Consider the following 23572-nt stretch of genomic DNA (forward strand, 5'->3'; position numbering starts at 1 on the left):
CTTGGAGTCACTGTGGATAGTTCTCTGCAAAACATCCACTCAATGTGCAGCAGCCGGCAAGAAGGGAACAGAATGTTGGGAGTCATTAAGAAAGGGATAGAAAATAAGAGAGAAAATCTTATTGCCACTGTATAAATCCATGGTACACCCACATCTTGAATGCTGCTTGCAGATATGGTCACCCCATCTTTAAAAAGATGTATTGGAATTGGAAAAGTTTCAGAAAGGGGTATGGAGTGTCTGCCATATGAGGAGAGAATAATAAGACTGGGACTTTTGGGCTTGGAGAAAAGATGACTAAGGGGGGATATGATAAAGGTCTATAAAATCATGGCTGGTGTGGAGAAAGTAAATAAGGAAGTATTACTTATTCCTTCTCATAACACAAGAACGAGGGGTCACCAAATGAAATTAATGGGCAGCACGTTTAAAACAAACAAAAGGAAGTATTTTTTTTGCACACAATGCACAGTCAACCTGCGGAACTCCTTGCCAGAGGGTGTTGTGAAGGTCAAGACTATAACAGGGCTCAAAAAAAGAGCTAAATCGATTCATGGAGGACATGCTCTGAGCCAGGATGGGCAGGGAAGGTGTCCCTAGTCTCTGTTTGCTGGAAGCAGGGACAGGGGATAGATCACTTGATGATTACCTGTTCTGTTCATTCCCTCTGGGGCACTTGGCTTTGGCCGCTATGGGAAGAGAGGACACTGGGCAAAATGTACCCAGTCTGACCCAGTCTGGCTGCTCTTAAGTCCCTATGCTCCTTTCATACAGATGCCTGGGATTCTGCCTGACAATGTGTCCCTGAGGTCTCAGCCAAAATGCCCAGACAGGCAAACACTCTGGGCTCCTGAAGCCTCTGCCCCCCACCTAGTGCCTATGGCTCATCCCTGACCCTTCCTGCTGCTCCTTGCTGTAGAAGGTGAAAGGAGCGGAGGCAGCACAGGAGCCTTCTGGGGATGCAGATCTGAGGCTTTGGGAGAGACACATTGTCTGAGACATCAGAGCGCTGTAAACCATGCAGCCACCCCCTCAATCAGGGGCTGTTCCAGCCCTGAGTCTGGGCTACCATGATCCCTCCCCCAGAGCAGGTTGCCCACAGATTACAGCCTGAAAATAGACATGTGACACTAACTCCTGTTCTCCCTGACAGGGCCTCCACTAGACCAAGTGGCACCCCAAGCAAGATGTGTTGTTGGTGCCCCCTCATGTTAAAATTTTGAATATCTTATTTTTCATGGCATTTGTAGCTCAGTTCATGATTTCAATGCACAATTTCGATGCATGATTTTCTCTGTCATATAAGATGCTAAATTTGCAGGCTAGGTTCTGTAAACCTGTATTTATTCATGCCATATATAAGCAAATAAAACAAATGCATTTTCTTTAAGCATATAGAAACTTTTTAATTTTAACGGTAACTGAAATGTACTAACATCTAGAAATGGAACTGTCACCAGCACAGGGCTGGCCAGTATTAAGTAGTGTTATAGTAGGAGACAGCGTTAGGATGTTAATCCCAGGCCTTTAGCTGAAAGGTCGCTTCTCTCAGCTTTCCCCCATGAACTGAAGCGCAGCATTAAAGAGATCCAAAGATTGGCCAATGGCATTTTCAAGTGCTAAAATAGCAAGTGATGTCGCTCTCTCATTGGCCATCAGCGACTGAAGATGTGGTTTAATGAGCTGGAGCTTCAAGGCGAGGGTGGGTCTGTCTGCTGCCTTCTGTTGCGCTGCTGGGCACCAAGTCCCTGGTGGCCAATATGTGAAGCTGGGAGAAGAAAGTGGGGTGGCAAGTGGTGTCAGGGCTTTTTCCACCAGAGTCTACTTGCCCAACTTCCTCCTTGTACTGCTCGGCCCCCGTTGCCTTCAGGTAACACAGGAACTAAGGCAGGAATAGGGTGAGGAAGCAAGTAAAGCCGAGCAAGGAAGACAAAAGTGAATCTTGTCTTCATGGGTCACTCGCAATGATGTCCTTTTTCTGTGCCACAGCTGACAAAAACATCCCAGACAGAAAAGTAATAGGCCAAAAAGAAACCTAGCAGCTGCTGAAGTAGTTCGGTTGGGAGTGTGCTAGACTAACAGTCTCTTCTATTCCCCTTTGTGCCCAGGTGGTATATTTTTGGAAAGTGTAGCATTGCCTTTAACTGCCACAAGTCCCTCATTTCAGGCTATGGAGCAGGAAAAGACAGCATGGGCTTCAGCACCGAGTTGGCCCACCTGATCTTTCATTCTTCTCTTGCTCTTTGTCAACAAGGAGAAGAAGAAGAAGTTCTCCCTCAAGCTGGAGTCATACGGGCGAGGTAAGGATGACTTTCTGAGTGCCGGCTCCAGTCCTCTGCTCTGCCAGCTGACCTATCGAAGGGCTGCCTCCACTTTCTCTAGGTTTGTCCATCGGTCTGTGGCAGGGTGAGCAATAACCAAGCAGATGGAGTTTCTGTAGTGTAGCAGTTATCACATTTGCCCAATATGCAAAAGGTTCCTGGTTCAAAACCAGACAGAAACATGCTGGTTACCTTTTCCCAGATCCCCTTGTTGTTCAGGAAGATGCTCCTGCTTCTCCTATTGGCCTGTCCCTGAGATAACTCTAACCCCTGCATGACAGAAGGTGCTGACAGTAGTGGAGAAAGCACTTTGGTGTCAGGCTGGAGAACGTAGAGGAGTTAGGCATGTTATCTTTCAGAGGCTTGTGGCTTGGCCTCCTCTGCCCTTGGAGATTGGCTGGTGGACACCGGCTCTTCCTGCTGGCCTCCTTTGCGTGACTTGCCAAAGGAGGAAGTGAGGCAGGAATGGGGCAAAAGAGGAAAGTCAAGCTGAGAAAGGCAGGGCAGAAACTAAGCACATCATTGCGGCTAAGTGCGGTTAGTAGAGCACCACCATTCATTCTGCAAAGCATGGGGAGGTGTGGTTGGCTGCTGGGAGGCAGAATCCTGTGCCTGCCTCTTGGCTTCCCAGGGATGGCTACTTGCAGCCCAGGAGAAGAAGGGGGGTTCTGGGTGAAAGGAAAACAAGCAAAGCTGAGTCCAAGTGGAGAATGGCTGCTCCTTTATGGCCAACCTGGGGGGATAACTGATGGTTTTAGAGGTGGAGGCTGGGCTGGCTGTGAGCAACTGGGATCCAGGAAACCCCCACCTGCCCTTCTGAGGGCCAAACCCATGGAGGTGCGGTTGGCTGCTGGGAGATAGACCGCTGTGGCTGGCTGTTGGTATCCCAGGGATGGTTCCTTGCAGGCCAGGAGAAGCGGGGTTCTGGGTGGAAGGAAAAGAAGCAATGGTGAGGCTGAGTAGGCTCCTTTCTGTCCAAGATGGTGGGCTGTGGTGGATCTGGGAGTTGCCTGTAAGCCATAAGTGGACTTGGTGCAGTGAAAACTGCTGCTCCATTCTGGCTGACGTGGGGGCACCATGGACGACTTGGGAGTGGGGGCAGGGCCCTGGCTGTGAGCAAATGGGATCCAGGAAGCCCAGCCTGCCCCTCCAGGGGCCGAGTCTTCTTCTTCTCTCCTGCCATGGGGACCCTGGTCTCAAGCCTGCCCAGCATGTGCTGTAGCTCGAGCATTAAGCCTTCCTGTGCGGCCTGTGCTGGAACTGACCCTGGACCCTTGCGGGGCACTTTTGGGGGAAATCCCGACTGCAAATAATTCTAGGGGAGGCAGCCACTGTGGTTCGCCCTTCCTGCTCCCTGCGCTGCTGCACCCTAAAATCCCTGTCGGACGGCAAAATGGGCTAGGAGCCTGGGGAGAGGAGGCAAAGGGGTGTCCTGAACCCCCTCGGGCACTACCTCGCCCCAGGCAGCCAACAGAGACCTGATGCCTCCCCAAGCAACGCACGGAGATGTGCCAGCAGCGCTAAGGCAGCTCCCTGCCCACTCTGCCCCCTCCCTTCATGCTGCACTGCTCCTGGAAGCAGCTGGCATATCCCTGCGACCCTGAGTGCAAACTCCATAGCTGACTCGCCCCCGGATCCCACTGCCTAGAAGCCACTGCAGGGGGGGAGTGTGTGCCAGTCACTTTGGGAGCTGTGCTGCCCGAGGTAAGCACCCACCCCTCCGATCACCTCCTGCACCCTTACCCCTGCCCCAGCACAGAGGCTCTCTGTGTCTTGAACAAGCACTGTCAAGGATTGGCCAAGAAAGTCTGCTCTGTTTACGTGAAAGAGACATAAAAAAGGGAGCCCAGCGGACAAGTTTAATTCATAAGCACAAACTGGCCGGCCAAGCCAGGATCTCTCAGTTACTCAGAAGGTTCTTCAGCCAGCTCTTCCCAAAGACCAGTCTCTGGAGGCTTTTGTGACATGATGTACCTCAAAATAGCCCCCTGTAGCTCACATATTCATCATTCATATATGATTGTGATATGTCATACAAACCATTCCATGTAAGTTATCACATGAAAAGTCATGATCTGCTGAAATTGGTTATTCTGTCCAAATATGTATAGCATGAAGGTGTATGAATTTATGCATTTTGCTGTATGGTTGTTACTGAAATATGCTATAATTTTGCTAGTGACCCCTGCCAAGGAGGGAGTTCAACAACCATGAATCAGCAGAGGAATTGTAATTAAGAGATTTCCAATTGAATGACAGATGCCCAAACACAACACTGTGGGGATTGCTCAAGTCTATGACTCAGTTGCACAAGACCACACCAGGAGGATTCCCCAACCTAGTGACTCAGCAGAGCCCACCTGGACACGTCTGGGCAAGTGTCTTCTAGACACTTGAACTAAGGATATAAAATAAGAGACTGTGGCATCATGTTTTTGCCTTTCTCCTCCCCCACCTATGTTGGAAGCAGCAGGAATCCTGAGAAAATGAAGGGGGGAATTCTATGTATTAAGGAGGGTAACATCCAGTGGGGTGAGAAAAATGCTTGACTTAACTACTGCCCAGTGTAATAAGGTGTAAAGTTTAGATTTTGCTGTGGTCGTACAGTGCTTAGTGCTCTGCATTGTGGCCCCAAGAGCCATGGATGCAAGTTGAGTTACGATGACCTTTCCTTGTCTCCACATTTCTTAGGTGCCTCCTTCCAACACTTGTTAGAAAAAACGACCGGTTTCTTTTGGAAGCATTTGCATTGCAAGGCAGAAGCAGTCTTCTCTGTTTCCTCAGAAGATTGACCAAAAGATGGGAAGAGCAGACACATTTGGCAAGGCACCACTGGGTGCTGCATCCCTAACTCCACTTTACCTGGCAGGTGAGTCAGCCAGCTTAGCCACGATGCCACTCTCTGGGACTTTTCTCCCAACTGCTCCATTTTTCATCAGTGACTATCAAAAGGAAGGTGACATGACATCTGTGTGTGGACATCCCCAGTGAATCACAAGGACGTGTGGCACAGGCTCTCGTGTTGCAGCTATTGCAGTCAAAGCAACCACCATGCTAATGCCAGTCACAGCAGCCTTTTCATCAACTCCAGGCTTGTGATTTGATTCTTTCCAATGCTTCTCTCCAAAGAAGCCTTTTCCTTAGCAAGCAATGACTTGGATATCAAGGGAGGTCTCTTCTGTTTCCCAGAAAGTCACAGGAAAATGTGAGCAGAGGAGACAAAACCCACGCAACAAGGCACCACTGGGAGTTGAACCCAGGATTTCCTGTTTACGAGACAGGTGCTTTAGCCAGCTAAGCCATGGTGCCTGCCTCAAGAGAGTTTGCAACTATTCCATTTGATGGCCCAGGACAACCTCTGCAAATTCTAAAGTGCAGATGTTCCACATTTCCCTCAGGACCTGCAGACCTTGAGGTGTCTGGCTCTCCGTGCACAGAAAGCCACAGCTGAGATGACAGAGGGCTTCTAACATGTGCTTCTCCCACCAGCCACTGTGATCATATAGTGGTTAGTGATCTGTGTTTCAGTTGCAGCAACCTCGGCTCAGTTCTCAGTCATGGTAACCTTTCCACCAGCTCTAAACTTCTCATTTGCCATTTTCCAAGTGTGAGAAGGTGTCTGCCCCCAACCAAGCAGGAGAAAGATTAAGGCAGCCTTGCAGGGCTGTGCAGAACTCGACCTATCAGGAAAGGGCTTATTGGGAGAGCCAGTCAGGAGAAGGCTTGCTGGGGCAGCCCATATATGTCATATATATAAAGGGCTGCTCAGCACAGCGAGAGTCAGTCACTACTTGGAGTTTGAGGAGGGAGGTTTGGCTGGGGAAGGGGAAGGGGAAGGGGAAGGGGAAGGGGGCGGGCGGGCGGGCTCCATGATCAGAGTAGTGCTGGGTGGGTAAGGGGAGCATGAGTGACCTTCTGGCCGAGTACTGCCAGACTGAGGCCCTGATACAAAAGCAGAGAAAGGTGCTAGGTCTGTTGGGAAAGTGGTTCAGGGAAACAGATGGTGAGGTTGGTGTTTTTTGGTCTCAGTAGCCACTGACACAGGTGGCTATACCCTGGACTGCAGCCAGCCACTGAGGCAAGTGTCCGGGTAGAGAACAGCTGCCCCTGGGAATGGGGGAGAGAACTGAGTGGGGCACAGCCAGAGGGCTGTGTCCATAAGAGGACACTGAAGTCCTGAGAGCGACATGGGTCCTAATGATAGAACAGATGCGGCCAGATGCCACTAGATGAAGGCTCACTGGTGAACTAGAGCTAGTTCCCAGGATGGCCAGCAAGAGGCACCACAGCAATGAGGCATGCCCCATGGCACCAAGACTTAGCCGCAAGGAAGGCTCTCTCTGTCTTGAACAAGCACTTAGAAGGATTCTGCTGACAGGTCTTTTCTTTTTCTGAAAAGAGATACAAAAAAGGAGCCAACAGACACACTAGGTTCAGCAAGGAAGAACTGGCAGGCCAAGCCAGGCTCTCCTGGTTAGTAGGAAGGCTCTTCAGCCAGCTCTTCCCAAAGATCACTATCTAGAGACCTTTTAACAGCCACTGCAGATGTTGACCACAAAACAGACAAAGAGATGCCAAAATAGAGTTCTCCACTGCCTGCAGCCATCACGTTACCAGGAGTTCTGTGCACAGAGAGGCCCCTGCTGGTGGGAAAAGGCTTTGGTAGAGACTCTTCTGACACCAGCCGTTCTCAAATAGTATTTAGTGCTATGTGTTGTGACTTCAGCATCCACAGATGCCAGTTCAGTTGGGGGACATTTTTCCTGTCTCTACATTTGTCTAGTGCCTCCTTTCAACACTTGTCACCAAAAAGACCTGTTTCTTTTGCAAGCGATGTACAGCTAGGCAAAGGCAGTCTTCTCCATTTCCTCAAAAGATCACCAAGCTGTGGGGAGAGGACACACATTCAGCCAAGCTGGATCCTGAATCTCCTCTTTATTCAGCAGGTGTCCGTGAAAGACAGAAATCTACACCGTGTAGAGGTCAAGAATAGGAGTTTATTACACACAGTGCTGGCGCAGTGTCACCTTGCTTATTAGGCTCAGAGACATTGTTAATTAATTACAACAGAATATATAGATTTTCCACGAGCAGGGAAAAGTGACGGGGTAGGCAGTTCCACACCCCGGGATAGGTTTTGCAGCAAGACAAGATAAGCACATTAGCCAATAGTCAACGGATTACATAATGTCTCCACCCATGGTCTCAAGTTAGCAAGTTAACATTTCATTAATACTTTGATAAAATGTTGTTAGTATAAAATATCTATCTTGAATTCTGATTTGAGGTCCATAGGAATGGAGCAACTCCTCTGATTGTCCAACAGGTACATTCCTAGGGGTTAAATCAAAGAAACAGTGAAAGTATATGGCAATAAAGATTGTTTTCTGTGTGTCTGAAGGCAGGCATTGGTCCCTGGGAAGGGAGGTGGAAGGATGCCATATCTTATACTGACATGTGCCAACTTTTCATAAACTCAAGATTGGATCTGTGGGAAGAACGTCTCCCTACAGAAGAAACAAACACAACAGGAACAGGGATTCTTTGTTCAATCTGCAACTCTGAATAAGACACAATGATTTAGTTCTTAGCTCCAACACCTAGTAATTTGCTGACCAGGCCTATCTTAGCAAGCAAGGCTTTCTGTCACCCCAGCTTTCTCTTAGCTGATCACTATTTGCTAGGCCTCTGATCCTTGACCATACTCTGGACTTTGAGTCTGGAAAAGAGCTGGCACAATCCATGCACCAGGTTGCTGTATAAACAGCAAATAGATTTTTAATCCTTCACATGAAGTAATGGCAAAGCTCTTGGTTCAGGCCTGTAGAAGTGATGGAATAAATTACAGGTTCAAATCAAGTCTCTGGAGTCCATCCATAGCTGGGATGGGTCATTCAGTCCTTTTCACAGAGGTGAAGCTTGTTTGTAGCAAAGTCCCACCAGAGGTATGAAGCAGGACTGAAGACAAGATGGAGACGAGGCATCAGCCTTTTATAGTCTCTTGCCACATGGCCTTTGCTTTGTTTGTCCCAAGGACACTCTATCCAGCACGTGGCATAGAAAAACCTTTGAGTTCTGTCCATAGGCAGGTCCCTGCATACCTTGCTGAGCCACAAGGCGTATCTGCCTTCTCTCAATGGGTTGATTGTAGAGCTGATGGTCCTTAATGGGCCATCAAGCAAGCTAGGCAGAACTGACACCAACTTGTCTGGCTAGGGTGTTCCTCAGAAGCATAGCACAAGTTTGAATACGGACAGCATAGAGCCAATATTCATAACGCCAACTACAAAAATGATACACATCTAGAGACAGCATCATTATAATCAGCCAATCAGAACCTCTCCATAGACCCCTTACAAAACAACCTTTCTACAATATATAGAATACAATATATATCTGCAAATATAGAACAGTGGTCGCAATGGTGATCTATACAGTTACAGATTATGTCAATAACGTCACAGGAGGTGACACGGCATCAGTGAGATGGATATTGGAATACTTCCTCCAGTTTTGGTGTCCTCATTTGAAAAAGATGATGTGAAATTGGAGCTGGGGCAGCAACGAGTCACCAAATGTTCTGAGGGCTGGACAAAAATGCCTTCTAGTGAGCTATTGAAAGAGCTCAACCTGTTTAGCTTATCAAAAAAAGATTGAAAGGTGACTTCACTGAAGTGTTGAAGGGCCTTAATGGAGAGAAAATATTGGTGTTAGAGGGCTTTTTAATCGAGCAGAGAAAGGCATAACAAGACCCAATGGCTGGAAGGTGAAAAGAGCCAAATTCATATTACAACTGAGGCATAAATAGTCAACAGCGAGGATGGTTCACTACAGGAACAGGCTACCAAGGAAAGTGGTGGATTTGCCATCTCCTGATGTCATTTAATGAAGACTAGATGCCTGTCTGGAATGGGTTTGCCCCAAAAGTAGCTCTTGTGTCATACAGGAGGCCTGTGATATGCAGGGGGTCAGATTAGATGCTCTAATGGTCTCTTCTGGCCATAAAGTCGACTAATTTCTGAAAAACTGAGTGTAGCATTGGGAGCAGCATCTGATGGGTTACTGTCTAGGCAACTTGCTGCCTAGAACGAACTCTCCTTGAGTGGAGTAATCCACAGGGAGTAGCACAAACCTGCAAAGTGCCTGGCCAGGGGCAGGACATTAGCACAGCAAGGGAGGAGTGTGGCAATGACATCAAAAAGACCTTTTGTAGGAACTCAGACTATTGGTCCAAGGTGGTGGGGAGGTGGTGACCTCACAGAGAGATGCTGACATCAGCCAGGCAGGACAGGGGCGAGGGGCCAGGGAAACCTCAGAGACCCCTGTGGCTTTGCTTCAGCAAGTCTCCTTCTCCAGGTCTCTCTTTGAGGACTGAGAGAGTATTCAGGTTCACAGACTTGAGCGCCAGGAGGAACCTCTTTCAAGTTTTCTCCTTCCCTTTTAATGATTTTACTAGAAAACAGTCATCCCTGTTTAGAAGGTAAGAGCCTTCTGGAGGTTTGAAACCTGTTCAATCTGATCCATCTGGTGAGAGTTGAATTCTAGGCATGGAAAACACAAGCTTAAGGAGGCAGAACTTTATTGCGCACCTGGGATTTTGTCCCTTAGAATCACTGGGGACATTCGGATTTCACCTTTTCCTCTCTCCCTCCCTCCTTCCCTCCCTCCCTCCTTTCTCTTCATCTGTTGTTTCTTTTGTCCTTTCTCCTGTTCCCCTCCCAACACCAGGAAGGAGGTGTGTGTGTGTGTATGTGTGTGTGTGTGTGTGTGTGTGTGTGTGTGTGTTGCGGGGGAGTGCTTTGCAGCTCCTACTGTGGGAGGTCCACCCAAAAATGTGGGACTGAAATAGTGCTCAGGCAGTGATCCCCACCAGTGACATGGGCCATCCTTTGGGCTTTCTGATGAGAACCATCAGCCTCAGTCTCAACCCTGATTGGCTGAGCAGGGGGTTATTGACAGGGAGGAGACTCAGGTCCTTGTTGTTCTCTTTTAAGACCAAGGAAAGAAGTCAGAACCAGTTCTATGTTTGATGAATTTCGCTGCTTCTCTGCATTAATGGTCTCTGAGCAGTTCATGATTCTCTCTAACATTGCAGTTCTCCTGAAACACTTGCTGAATAATTACTGTCACTGTGGTTGGTCTGGAGCTCATCTGAGAGCACTTCATTCAGGTCATTCAATGTCTGAAATTCAAGATCCGATGGTTAGTTTGAAAATCAGGGCTCTTGGGTCCTATTCCCAACTCTGCCACTGCCTGGCTGTGTGACCTAAGACAAGTCAATTCTCCTTTCTCAGCCTTAGCTTCTCCCTCTTTCAAGTAGGGATAATAATGATCCACTCGTACCTACCTGACGGTGGTGGAGGATGGGGCTCCATTGGAGAGTGTCACTTGGAGTAGGGCATAATATGAGGTGTCCTATCATGTTTACTCAGAGCAGATTAACATGTAATAGAATAGCTGAAATTTTCTATTTTATTTGTATTTTTTTATTTTGAAATTGTTAAGAGCAGCAACGACTTAGCTCAGGCTGAAGCATCTTATCTAATGTTTGAGATCTAAGTGTCTCCTCTTTGTGTGCGAGGAGACAATTTAACATACTGTGATGAACAGGTGATGCTTTTGTTTTGCAACACAATATTTTTGCAAAGAACTTTCATCCCACTTGTTATGATTTTGAGAAACAAATCGGATTAGCCTGAATGGGATTTTCTGACAGAAATTGTTTCAATGAAATTTCTCCACTATCTCAATTCCTGAGCTCTATCCCTGCCTCGGGGGAGGTGGTTTGTTGTCTGTTAGAACAGGAGTCAGGACTGGTGGCTTCTCTTTCTGGCTCTGCCCCCACCTTGCTGTGTAGGTGCTTGGGAAAGTCACTTCCCTTTTCTGGACTCAGGCTCCTCCCATCTGTCCAATGAGAACAGGGACAGTTCTCGAACTCTGGGCAGTTGTGAGCCTGAGTGAGATAAGGGGTGTTAAAGCCCTGTGTGAAGGAGAAAGGGCAGTTTCACGGTGTTTTAGCACCAAGAAATTCTAAAGTTTGCTAAAATGTCTAGTATGTGTAAACAAAAAATGGTCGAGGCCAATCTTTAACTAGTGCCTTTTTTAAAGCCCATTCAGGGATGTGAGTCCCTATCCTTTAGGTACCTGGGGTTCTTTGCCAGCAGGAGAGAAGAGGTTCCTGCCTCCATTTTTTTGGCCTTAACAAACCAGATGTTGTGCCTCAGTTCTCGTCTGAGATCCCTGAAAAAGAACACCTTCCCATCCATGAACAAGACAGAACCTTTCTCTAAAAGGGGAACAAAGAGACCCCTGGGACTTACAGACTAGCTAGCCTCACTGCCATAGCTGGAGAGATCCTGCAATAAATTCTTAAACACTCAGTTTGTCAGCAGCACCTACAGGATAATTTGGTTCTTACGACTAGTGAGCGTGGATTTATCAAGAACAAATCATTCCCTAGGGTGTGCACATGTGTGGGTCCCAGCTGCTCCCTGCCCCCCTCATTGAAGCAGATGTGCAGGGTTACTGCCCTGGGAACTGCAGGGCACCAGTGGACATGGGGTTGGATGGAGGTAAGGTCTGGGTACAGGCAGGGCAAGGGGTGCAGGGTTGGCTGGTTTCAGGCAGGAGTGTGCATCAGAGGTTGGCTGGAGACAGGGCAGGGGGTGCAGGGATGGCTGCAGCCAGGGGGTACAAGGCTGGTGCAGGCTGGGGTGGGGTGGGGGCTGGCTGGCTTTGGGCAGGACCACAGGGGGGGTGCAGCAGGAATTGGCTGGAGACACGGCAGGGGGTGTCAGGGGTTGGCTGTGGGGCTGGCTGCAGGCAGGGCAGGGAGGATGCGGCTGGTGCGGGCAGGGGAGAAGGTGCAGGGCTGGCTGGAGACAGGCTGACTGCAGGCAGGACAGGGCAGGGAGGGGACGGCAGGGCTGGCTGCAGACAGGGCATGGGGCAGGGCCGGTGCAAGATGTTTCATGCCCTAGGCGAAACATCCACCTTGCGCCCTCCCCCCTGCCCCCCCACCCTGAGACCCCCCACCAGTGGCAGCTCCCCCACTCCACCCTGAGGTGTTCCTCTTGTGGCAACTGCCCCGCTCTGCCCTGCGGCAGCCCCCTCGCCCCAGCTCACCCCTGATCTGAGCATGAGCACCCCGAGCACACCGTGGCCGCTTCACTTCTCCCTCCTCCCAGGCTTGCGGTGCCTAAACCTGCCAGGCAGTCAAGCAGCCTCCTATGAGCCACAGCAGCCCTGACAGTTGACAATAGAGGCACCTTAACCCCTGAGTTCCTTCAATGTGTCCCCCTCCGGGGCCCAGCTCTGATCACCAGATACTCAGGGTATGTCTATACTACCTGTCGAATTCGTGGGCAGTGATCAAACCAGCGGGGGTCGATATATCGCGTCTAGTGTAGATGCAATACATCGAGTGCTCTCCTGCCGACTGCTGTACTCCAGCTCAGTGAGAGACGCAGGCAGAGTCTACGGGGAGCTGCAGCAGTCGACTCATCAGGACTGTGACATTATAAGTATAATCTAATATCTCATTGAAAGGTGACAGGGCCAGAAAGAGTTAATTAACTCACCTCACCGACTGACCTGACCCGGGGTGAACATTGAGAACTGGTTAGCAAGATATGTAAATGAACAGAGCTTTGAAATGCAAGTCTGCAGTGTTAGAGGTAGAAGGGGAGATGTTTGCTCAGGTTTTGTGATGTAAACAAACAAGTCTTGTCTATTGTTACAGTTTTAATTCAAAGAGCAAAAAAGGAATATTAACATTAATGATGATACTTGAGTGAAATAGTATTATTGTCTATGTGTCTCCTTGAAGGTTGTGGTAACCTGTATTTGAACTGTTTAATGAATAAATTTCCCTGTACTAATTGCCAGGATGTTTGGAAGGAGAGTTAAGCCTATTGTTTTCTCAGGCCAAAAGGCTGCTGGAAATGTATAAAACCTAGGATACAATTCTTCTTCATCTCAGATCTGCTTTGGGTTTCAAGAGGGGGAAACCTTAAGCCACAAGGATTGAGTTCCCCAGTCATTGACTGGAGCCACTCTGAATATGGAAATTGGACTATAACCTATGGATTATTTCTGAAAGGACTTTTGGCTACTACAAGCTCACCTCTACTATGTATCTGAACCTCAAGAATTGAATTCAAGTCTATATGTCTATTAATCTTTTAATCAACACTCTCTCTCTTTTCTTTTCTAATACATTTTAGCTTAGTTAATAAGAATTGGCTATAGCATGTATTTTGGGTAAGATCTAAGTTATAATTGAACCTGGGTGTGTGGCTGATCCTTTGGGATCGGAAGAATCTGTTCTTTTATATGATGAAGTAAGATTTTCAGGAATCATCATCATATCTGACAGGTGCATGTGGACGGAGGCCTGAGGCTGGGTACTTTAAGGGAACTGCATGGTTTAAACTTCTAGGTAACCAGTGAGGTACTACAGAAGCTGTTTTGTGTTGGCTTGGTAAATCTAAGTATTGAAATCACCAGCAGTGTTTGGGATTTGTCTGCCCTGTTTTGTTTGCAGTTCACCCTGACTGAGTGACCTGAGCTGGCTCCCACGGGCAGCACCATCACACCTACATTCAGGCTGTAGGGGTCCATGGGATCTTAGGGGCCTTGAGGTGCACAGATACCTATGTCCAGGCCATAGACGTCTCTGGGGGCTTAGAAAGTTTTGGGGGGACACAGATACCAATCTCCAGGCTCCAGGGGTCCCAGGCGGGGTTAGGGTGTTCGTGGGAGGCACATATTTGTACATCCAGGCTGTAGTGGTACCAGGGGGGCTTAGGGCGTTAGTGGGGGGCATAGATACCTACATCCAGGCTGGAGACATCCTGGGAGTCTTAGGGGATTTTGGGGGGCCCAAGATACCTATGTCCAGGCTGTAGGGGTACCAGGGGGTCTTAGGGGTTCGGGTGGGCACAGATACGTATGTCCAGGCTGCATCGGTCCCAGGGGGGATTAGAGGTTTTATGAGGGGCACAGATATCTACGTCCAGATTGTAGATGTCCCAGGGGGGCTAGAGGGGTTGTGGGGGTACAAATACCTAAGTCCAGGCTGTAGGGGTTCCTGGGGGGTTAGGGGGTTTCTGAGGGGAACATATACCTACGTCCACACTGGAGTGTCCCAGGGGGCTTATGGAGTCTATATGGGACACAGATACCAATGTCCTGGCTGTATACGTCCTGGGGGGCATAGGAGATTTGTGGGGAGCACAGATACCGAAGTTCAGGCTGGAGGGGTCTCCGAGGGGCTTAGGTGTTTTGTGGGGGGCACAGACACCTACGTCCAGGCTGCAGGGGTCCCGGAGGGGCTTAGAGTCTGTCATGGAGTGTGGGGGAGTCCGCTCCTGCACCCCTCTTCCTGGGACTTACAGTGACTCTCAGCCAGCCGGTAAAACAGAAGGTTTATTGGACAACAGGAGCGAAGGAAACAGCAGAGCTTGGAGGCACAAGCAAGACCCTGCAATCGAGTCCTTCTGGGGGTTCAGGAAACTTAGTTCCCAGTTTGGGATTCCCTTAACTCCAACCACCCAGATCAAAACTGAAAGTGAACTAACCCAACTCCCTCCAGCCAGCCCTTTCCTGTGTCCAGCTTCCCGGGGAAAGGTGCTGACCCCTCCCCGCTGCCTAGCTCAGGTTACAGGCTGAGCACGTGTCTGGTCCTAAAGTCACCCCCTGCTCTCCCATCCCCCACACAGACAGTCCCTACTCCATCACAGTAATGCCCAGAGCATTTCCCGCATGGAGCAACAGTGACACCGTGTGGCCACGCAGGGTAATGCCCAGAGCATCACACCTATATAGAGGCTGTACAGATCCCTGCGGGGCTTAGGGGTCGTGGCGGGCACAGATAGCTACATCTAGGCTGGAGGCATTCTGGTGGTGATTAGGGGCTTCACGGGGGACACAAATATGTACATCTGGGCTGGAGAGGTCCCTGGACGGCTTAGGGGGTTGTGGTGAGCATAGATACATACGTCCAGGCTGTAGTGGTCCCTGGGGGTTTAGGGAGTTGGTGAGGGGCACAGAAACCTACGTATGGTCTGGAGGGGTCCCTGGGGGACTTAAGGGGTTGTGGTTGCGCAGATACCTACGTCCCGGTTGGAGGGGGACCTGGGGAGCTTAGGGGGTTTGTGTGGTGTACACACAGCTACAACCAGGCTGGTGGGTGCCCTATGGGTCTTAAGGGGCTTGTGGGGGGCAGAGATACCTATGTCCAGGCTAGAGAAGTCCTGGGGAGTGCTTCAGGGGTTCCTGGAGGTAGCAAATATCTACATCCAGGCTGGAGGGGTACTGGGGTATTAGGAGTTGTGGGGGGGCACAGATACCCATTTCGAGGCTGTAGGGGTCCCGGGGTTGCTTTGGGGCATTTTGGGGTACAGATACCTACATCCATGGTGTAGGGGTCTCTGGGAGGATCAGTGGGTTTGTGAGGGTGCACAGATACCTACGTCCAGGCTATAGGGATCCTGGGGGTGCTTAGGGGTTTGTGAGGGGCACAGATGCCTTCATCCAGGCAAGAGGGGTCCTGGGGGCCTTTGGGGGGTCGTGTTGGGCACAGATACCTGCATCTAGGCTGGAGAGGTTTCGGGGGTCTTAGGAGGGTTGTGGGGGCACAGATACCTATGTCCATGCTGGAGGGGTCCCGTCGTGGCTTAGGGGATTCGTGGGGTTAGAGATACCTACGTCTAGGCTGGAGGGGTCCCGGGGGGATTAGGTGTGTTGGGGGGGGGAACAGATACCTACTTCTCGATTGTAGGGGACCTGGGTAGCTTAGGAGTTTTGTGGGGGTCACAGATACAAACTTTCATGCTGTAGGGGTCCCAAGGGTTTTTGTGAGGCTCTGGGGGTCACAGATTCCTACCTACAGGCTGCAGGGGTCCTGTGGGTCTTAGGGGGTTTGTGGGGCATACAGATGCCTACATCTGGGCTTGTGGGTTCCCTGGGGGGCTTAGAGGTTTGTGGGGATCACAGATACCTTTATCCAGGCTAGATGGGTCCCGGTGGGATTAGGGGGTTGTGTGTGGGGGGCACAGATACCTATGTAAGCACAAGCAGGATGAACTCTACCTTGACATCTGGTGGTGAATTATGGCGAGTGTGGAAAAGAATTTCAGGGGCTGATCGTGTTTGCATAGCCACACCCACCCTGCCTGACACAGCCACAGCAGCCTGGGATGGTTGCTTTGGCAGCTATGGTATCCCCAGTTTATTTGTTGTTGCGGCGTGAGATGTGGAGTGTTGTTAACCTGATTGTGTGGATGAGGAACTGTGAAACTGCTTTGAGACAGGGATTCTCACCATCAATTGAGTGGCACTCGCTAGCCAAGGGAGTGGGCTCCTTGGGTGAGCTAGAAACAGCAATTGCACTTTCTTCTTTTTTAATAGTTGAATAACAGAGCAAGTTTTTGATTCTCTTTAAAATTGAAGTTTTAGGTTCCTGAGCTGTAATCATTAAACAGTTGTGCTAGTTAGGAGGGCACTCTAAAACTATATTGCAGAGTGGAGTAGCTGATGAAGAGAAGCAGTTTGTGGGATGGTTGGAGGGGTCCATGGAGTGAAGTGAGCCAAGCAGTTTTTGAGGACAGCTGGACAGGTCAGTTGGTGGAGCAGAGCAGCTGATGGACCGAGCTGAGCAGTTCGTGGGGAAAGAGGAAGCAGAATCTCATGGAGAGGCAGGGCAGTCAGCAGTGAACCACGTAAGGTGCCCCTTTCTACCCAGGCTGACAGGGGGAAAAACCCTGTAGATAGACTCTTGAACTCTGGGTCTGCGAGACTGTAGGTGGTTTTGGGGTTAGTGGAGTATTGAAACATTTGAGGTATTGGACTTTCGAGTCTTTGGGTGATTTGAGGATTGCTAGACTCAAGAGCCCAGGGAAAAGGACACGGCCTAGTTGAGATGTTTTCCCAATTTAATGCTCTGTTGTTTATCTCACGTTATTAAACATTTTCTGCTATACCCAAACTCTGTGCTTGCGAGAGGGGAAGTATTGCCTCTTTGAGGCACCTAGCGGGTGTATGTAAAATTTTCCCATGTCACTGGGTGGGGGCTGGAGCTGGTTTGCATTACTTTGTAGGGAAGGGACCCCTATGTATTGAACCCAGTCCTTGCTGCTATCAATTCAGCCTGGAAGGAGGGTTCCACCTATGTCCAGGCTGAAGAGGTCCCTGGGGGGCTTAGGGGTTTCGTGGGGGGCACAGGTATCTAGGTCTAGGCTTTAGGGGTCCCTGGGGGGCTCAGGGGTTTGGTGAGGGGCACAGATACCTACGTCCAGGCTGCAGGGGTCCCGGAGGGGCTTAGGGGACGTCACAGAGTGTGGTGGAATCCGGCCCTGCACCCCTCTTCCTGGGACACACAGTGACTCAGCCAGCCAGTAAAACAGAAAGTTTTTTTGGCCAACAGGAACGAAGGATACAGCAGAGCTGTTGGGCACAACCAGGACCCCTCAGTCGAGTCCTTCTGGGGGTTCAGGTAGCTTAGTTCCCAGTTTGGGATTCCCTGAATTCCAACAACCCAGCTCCAAACCAAAACTGAACTAACTCCCTCCAGCCAGCCCCTTCCTTTGTCCAGCTTCCCGGGCAAAGGTGCTGACCCCCTTTCCCCTACCTAGCTTAGGTTACAGGCTTAGGCCCTGTCCCTCACGTAAAGTCACCTGCTGCTCTCCCATTCCCCACACAGACAGTCCCTACTCCATCACAGTAATGCCCAGAGCATTTCCCGCATGGACCAACAGTGACACAATGTGGCCATGCAGGGTAATGCACAGAGCATCACACCTACTTAGAGGCTGTAGAGATTCCGGGGGGGCTTAGGGGTCATGGGAGGTACAGATAGCTACGTCCAGGCTAGACCCATTCTGGGGGGCTTAAGAGGGTTCGTAGGGTCACAGATACCTATGTCCAGGATGGTCGGGACTCTGGGGGAGTTAGGGGGGTTGTGGGGGGCATAGGTATTTGGGTCCAGGCTGTAGAGGTCCTGATGGGGATTAGGGGCTTTGTGGAGGACCCCAATACCTACGTCCGGGCTGGAGGGGTCCCTGGACGGCTTAGGGGGTTGTGGTGAGCACAGTGATCCCTGGGGGTTTAGGGACTTGGTGAGGGGCACAGATACCTATGTATGTCCTGGAGGAGTCCCTGGGGGGTGGGGTTAGTGGTATTCTAGGGGACACAGATACCTACATCCAGACTATAGGGATTCGGGGGGGGCTTAGGTCATCGGGGGGGCACAGATACCTACATCCAGGCTGGAGGGGTCCCGGGGTGCTTAGGGGGGTTGTGGGGGGCACAGCTATGTACGTCCAGGCTGGAGAGGTTCTGGGGAGGATTAGGGGGTTATGCGGACAGCAGAGATACCTATCTTCAGGCTCTACGGGTCCCTGGAGGACTTAGGGTTTTTTTGGAGGCACAGATATCTATGTCCAGGTTGGAGTGGTTCCAGGGGGTTTTAGGGGGTTCCTGGGGGGCACAGATACCTAGGTCCATGCTGTAGGGGTCCCCGGGTGGATTAGGGGTTTTCTAGGGGGCACAGATACATACGTCTAGGCTGTAGGGGTGCCTGGGAGGCTTAACGGGTTTGTGGGGGGCAGAGATACCTAAGTCCAGGCAATAGGGCTTCCAGGGGGAATTAGTGTGCTGGGGGGGAACAGATACCTAGATCCAGGCTGGAGGGTTCCCGGCGGGGGGGGCTTAGGCAGTTTGTGTTGGGCAAAGATACCTACCTCCAGGCTGGAGGGGTGTCTCGACACTTAGGAATTGTGGGGGGGCACAGATACCTCCGTCCAGGCTGGAGGGTCCCTGGGGGGCTTAGCGGGTTCGTGGGGGGCACAGGCTAAAGGGGGGGCAAGCTAAAGGGGTAATGGGGGTTCTTAGGGGATCGGGGCGTACACAGATACCTATGTCCAGGGTCTAGGGGTCCCTACGGGATTGGGGGTTGAGGGGGGAACAGATACCTAAGTCCTAGCTGGAGGAGTTCTGGGTGGTTTAGGAGGTTCGTTGGAGTCACAGATACCTACGTCCAGGCTGTAGGTGTTCCCGGGGGATTAGGGGATTTATGGGGGGCACAGATACGAATGTCCTGGCAGTAGATGTTACTGGGGCGCATAGAGGGGCTGTGGTTGCACATAACCCTACATCCAGGCTGTTGGGATCCCGGGGGGGCCCTGGCCAAATTGGGTCCCCCTGGAAAAGTCTCCCTCACGGTGGCCCCAGGGCTGGAGGACCTCCCACTTCCTGCTATGGCCCAGAGGCTGCAGCAGGGGCACAGAGCTTCTCTGGTCTCAGGGCCACGGCGGGGCAGGGGTAAAGGAGTGATAGGGTGGGGCCAGTGGAGGGAGGGGTGGAATAGAGGTGACAGTGGATGGGGCCATGGGTGGAAGGTGTGGAAGGGGGCGGAGCCACAGACAGAAGAGGGGACCATGGTTCTGGTGGTGGGGCCCCCGCACTTGTTCTCCCTTTCCCTGGGCTTTGGCATCACTAGCCCCTGCTTAGCGAGTAGGGTTCATTGGTCCCCATAATGTGGGGTGTGACTCCCAGGGGGACACAGAGGAAGATTCATGAGGGCACCTCAGGGCCTGAGTCAGCCCCCATGGAGGGCAGGGAGGAAGCGCCACTCAGCCCCACTCTGTCCCAGCTCTTTCCCAACCCCGCCCTGAGCCTGAGACTCTGGCTCCCAGCCCGGCGTCGACCCCTTTACCCCTGTCCGCACCCCTCTCCCCAGCAAGCAACAGCCCCACTCCCAGCCCCAGTTCTCGACTGTGGCTTCTGAGGGGCCACAGCCATGGCTAAGAGGGCACAATGTGAAATATTTGGGGACCACTGGTTTAAGGTGACATCCTCAATCACTTCTCTGCAGTCCAATAAAAGCTATTCCTCACCCTCCTACCCCTCCATCAGCACGCACTAGATATGTTCCGCTGCCCTTCACTCATACAGGAAGGAGAATAACATTTCATTCCACTCAATCCTAAAGCGATTTCTAACCCACCACTATCCCAAACTGGTCATTTTGGGGAAGCGGCCCCATCATGCTGCATAGCTAGGCAGAGTAGGTGTGTCTGTGCAAACACGATCTGTTCCTGAAGTCTTTCCCCAGCTCCTCACTAGATGTGAAGGGGGACCCTGCTGATGCTTAGTATTTAAAAACTTCATATTGTCCTTATCTCTGCCAGCCTTAGATTTCTCTTCCTGTGCCTTTTTTGACAGTTTAGCTGAGGTGACCAAGTGGTTAAGGTGATGGACTGCTAATCCATTATGCTCTACACGCATGGGTTCAAATCCCATCCTCCTCAGATGCATTTAGTCTTCACCCCTCCTTTATAGACAACCATCTCCCCCTTTGGCACAATAACAGCTCTAGCAATGTTGCTTCTTGCAAACAAAAACCTTCTCAGAATCTCAGCCCCTTCCCTTGCTTCAAATAAAAAGTCTAAATCTCAGATTTCTAAAAAATTCTCTAGTCCTGTATTTCTTAGTTTTTATCTCAAAAGGGAACATCCTCATAATCTCCCCCAAACACCCTGGGACCTTCCCAAATAATTAAAATACCCCCATCCTGAGCAAGACCAAAACAGTGAACCAGAGCTAGTGTCTAGGACAGGCTGTTCTGAAAGAGGTAACTCAAAAACATTTTTTCTCCACTTCCTTTGGCAAAGTCTGACTCAGAAAAGAAAATTCCCCAAACTGAAAAATTTTGCTGAAAAATCAATACTAGTCTGTTTGGAGACTTTGATTTGAATGTATTATTATTATTCTCTTCTGATTTATTTCAGTTCAGTGTTTGTCCTCCAGATGTGTTTCCAGGTGTTGAGTTGTGGGGGAGAGAGGCCAAGTCATGATGTATCTTCCCCTCTTTCAAAGTTTCTTCCAACTTGCTAGGAAATACCTTTGCTATGATGTGAGTCAAGCAGTGTCCATTGTCGCTCTGCTATCTCGGAGAAGTCTGCATTGTACACGGTTCCTGGGATAGTCCTTGGGAGTGTGGATCCCTTTAATGGGCCAGCAGTGAGTCTGGCTCCTCCATTGTCGCACCTGAAATGCTGGTGGTGGGCATTTCCCAGCCTCATAACATATCTCAGTAATGCACACACAGCAAACTTCATAACTCCCCAACCAATGCTACACACACAGTCCAACACAATATTAATGTTCAACAGATCAAGACTTTTGAAATGATACCTCACCAGGCAGACTTTGTACAAACCGTATCATTATTATATGAGAGTGGTGAATATGGGGCTTCCAGGTGCTGCTTTGAGCACAGTGTGCCACACCTGAGCTGACACTGCAATGGAGAGAGTCCATCTCTCCTGGGATAAAGATGGCAGCATGGCCGGCCTGGGTCATCTGACTTGGGCCCATGGAGCTATAGGTGAGGGGCTAAAAACTGTGGTGCGGATATTTGTGTTCACACTGAAGCCTGGGTTCAGAAACCCTCACCCCTCCTGGGGTTCAGAGGTTGGGCTCAAGCCCCTATGTCTGCACTGTAATTTTATCGTCTTGCAGCCCAAGCCCCACAAGCCTGAGTCAGCTGGCCGGGCTTTGAGACAGGTGCCCTGGGTGTGTTAATCGCAGTGTAGACATAACATTAGGCTACGTCTCCAGTGCAATGAAACACCCACGGCTGGCCCAGGTCACATTAATCAGGGTCATGCGGCTTGGTCTATAGTAAAGTTGCAGTGTCCGTGTCTCGGCTCAGGCTGAGTCCCCTGCTCTAGGAGCCCAGAAGGTCAGGAGGGAGTTTAGCAAGTGGAAATGGTATAACTGCATTGAGGGGACTGGACCACTGACCTACCAGCTCTTAACACCCAAACTTTCGGTAACTCTGTTAGCAGTGCCTGTGAGTGTAATTTAAACCATAATAAAAACCACACTGGCCTAGTCCAAAGGTCCGTCTAGCTCTGAATCTTGTTTTCTGACAGTCGCCAACACCTGGTGCCTCAAAAGCCACTCAACCAAGCATCACTACGAGTTGAACCCAGGATCTCCTGTTTACCAAACAGGTGCTGTAATCAGCTAAGCCATGGTGCCTGCTGTTACTTAAAGCATCGTGTCTGCCCACACCTGACTCCGCCAATCCCCAGTGAGCCCTGTTTGCTCGTGTTTGGATTCTGTAAAGCAGAGGAGCAGGGGAAGGTTTACTCCCAAGGTGTGTGAGTGATTATTTGGACAGGTCTACACTACAAAATTAGGTCGGTGTAACTACATTACTTAGATGTATAAAAAATTTACACTCCCCCAAGCAATGCAGTTATAGCAAACTAATGCCGGTGTAGCTAGCAGCTCAGCCGTCAGAACATTCTGGAGCTATGAAAGGGGAGGGGCCCAGCCTCTAGCAGGAATGCAGGGCCGGCGAGTTCACAGAGGGTATTGTAGGATACTGCAGGAGGCCAGTTATGGTGATATAATGAACAGCAGCATTTACACTGACAATTTGTTGCTTTAAGTTTGCTGCAAAAAGCTCTAGGCCTCTCATCGAGGTGGTTTTATTTTGTCACCAAAACAGGGCAGTTTTGTGGCCAGACGTGGCATTGCAGTGTGTGCCCCAGCCAAAAGCTGGTGACCGAGGGAGCGTTGTGTGTTTTTCACACACCTGAGCAATATAATGATGCTAAAATAACTTTGTAGTGTGAATCTTTGGCCAGGTCTGCACACACACAGCTTGCAAGAAAAATGTCACCAGCAGAATCCAAACACATGCAAAGCTTGTCAGGCCCTGGTGGGGAGGGCAGGGAGTCAGGTGTGAGCAGACAATATCCCTTAGCCACAGGCCAGCACCATGGCTTAGATGGCTAAAGCACCTGCCTTGTAAACAGGAGAGCCTGGGTTCAACTCCCAGTCGTGCCTTGTTGAGTAGCTCTTAGGGCACCTGGTATTGGCTACAGCCAAAGGACAGAACTAGATGGACCTTTAGTCCAGTATGGCTGTTCTTATGGTTTAAATTATGCTCACAGGCACTGATAATAGAGTTACTGAAAGTTTGGGAGTTAAGAGCTGATAGGTCAGGGTTCCAGCCCGTCACAGATGACCCCCTCCCTCTGGGACAGGGGCAGGTCTGAGCTCTCACACCAAAAGGCTCATTGTGGCTGCCAGAATCTGTGGTCAGTTCATTTAGTTTACACCAAGGGTTGAGTCCTGCTTTGTGCACCATGTGCGAGAATGAAAATCCTAAACTGCCATTTGAAATAACAAAAGCAGCAGAACGTGTTATTGTCCCTGCCCCAGAGCAGACA

The 23572-nt window shown here is 50.2% G+C and overlaps 1 protein-coding gene and 1 non-coding gene across 2 annotated transcripts in view; one reads left to right on the top strand and one right to left on the bottom strand.

Annotated features, from left to right (window-relative positions):
- Window positions 1-23572, top strand: part of LOC127039731 (zinc finger protein 250-like) — a 522029-nt gene that overhangs the window by 469518 nt on the left and 28939 nt on the right. The gene's annotated exons all lie outside the window — the stretch shown is intronic.
- TRNAT-CGU (transfer RNA threonine (anticodon CGU)) lies at window positions 5557-5630 on the bottom strand. Its single transcript has one exon. It is a non-coding gene; the product is annotated as a tRNA-Thr (tRNA).

This window comes from Gopherus flavomarginatus, chromosome 23 (assembly GCF_025201925.1).
Source record: "Gopherus flavomarginatus isolate rGopFla2 chromosome 23, rGopFla2.mat.asm, whole genome shotgun sequence".
Classification (NCBI taxonomy): domain Eukaryota; kingdom Metazoa; phylum Chordata; order Testudines; family Testudinidae; genus Gopherus; species Gopherus flavomarginatus.